Below are 1637 nucleotides of genomic sequence, written 5' to 3'. Positions count from 1 at the left end.
ATTATAGTTTAAAAGTATGTGATGGTATCTTAACGAACACTTGTGTGTATGTTTCCTCCCAATGCTTTAGTTGCTCTTCCTTAACCAAAACTCTTGTTGTCAGTCTTGATATCCCTCTTGAGATGCAACATACAATTGTTCGTGTAAGAAGTATACTGCTGTAAATGTAGACCAATATTTAGGATGTTTGTCTTTGTGCTTTATTTATTATTTTTGCAAAACACATACTAAAAACTATTTTCACATAAATTTAAAAGGATATTCCTTAGTTTCAGAAGACGAAAGTTGAGTTCAGGGATAAGAATATACTTAGAAGCACATTGACCAGTATCATAATTTTTGCATGTATGACGTTATTGGCAAAACTTCTATATACCATCTGTGTGCTATTACATAAGCCATTCGGCATATCTAAGTATTTCAGTAGCATGACAAGCATATTTTTCTTCAAAATCAACCTATATACAATGGAAGATCAATTTTAACTTAGTCTATTATATATGCAGTGACACCAACATACGTAAAAAATAGTAAACTTGACAACAAACATGTGTGGTAGATGGCCATTTGGTATTAAAATATTTAAGTATTCTTCTTGATAGTAATTATTGGTATCATTTTCTACTGAGTCAAAAACAGAAAAATATTTTATTTTTACTATAAAATTTTGCAATCAATCTTTTATTTAGTTGATCGGCATATTCACTTCTACTAGCTAAGATATCTTTTTAATTGTATCATGCGATTTGCAAAAGTTGCATTTTAATCTAATGATAGAAATATTTATCTTATTAAATGCACTGTTATTACCATTGGAATTGATAACCAAGGGTTCAGAAAGAACCAAATTATCTTTTATTGGATGCTCTTCTTTTTTTCCGACACGAAGCAAGAAGACACTATATAATGGATCTGTTCTGTCACGACCCAATTTCTCATATAGGCCGTGATGGCACCCAACGTTGCATCTAGGCAAGCCAACGGTGAATTAATCAAGCAATTTCTCTTTTTAATAAATTTTCAAGTAGTTGAATTCCATTTATTAAGAAAACAAGGAGTAGAAAATTTAATAAAGTAAAACGAAGGCTAATGAGTGAGCAAATGCAGTGAAATAAATACTCCAAAATCATAAAGTGTACTAGTATGTGTTCCAAGACTTGATGTGACAAGTGTATGCGCAACTAGTAGAATATACAAAACTCTAACCACTGTCTGAAATATCACATTGTATATCGTATATATAGCACAAATTTTCATGGATATACATAGATACACATGATATACATGAGATATCACTGATATACATAGAGATATACAGGGGATACAATAGGGGATACACATGTGGAGTCGTCTTGAACTTGAGTTTTCAATCTGAAATGTATTATAAAAAGAAGGAAAATAAATTTTTCATATACTTTTTTATATAAACATTATCATTATTATTATTTTATACACTGTGATATACAAATAATATAATTATTATTATGTTATATATATTTGGATATACAGATAAGAAAACTAGAAAAATAATACAACAAATATTTGGGAGTTTTTTCGGATACTACTGAAGTAAAATGGAACCTAATTTCTAGGATGATGGTTGCTATGAGAGAAGAGAGAGAGGTTTTAAATATTTT

This window comes from Nicotiana attenuata, chromosome 3 (genome assembly GCF_001879085.1).
Source record: "Nicotiana attenuata strain UT chromosome 3, NIATTr2, whole genome shotgun sequence".
NCBI classification, from domain to species: Eukaryota; Viridiplantae; Streptophyta; class Magnoliopsida; order Solanales; family Solanaceae; genus Nicotiana; species Nicotiana attenuata.
This window is presented reverse-complemented; position numbering follows the sequence as displayed.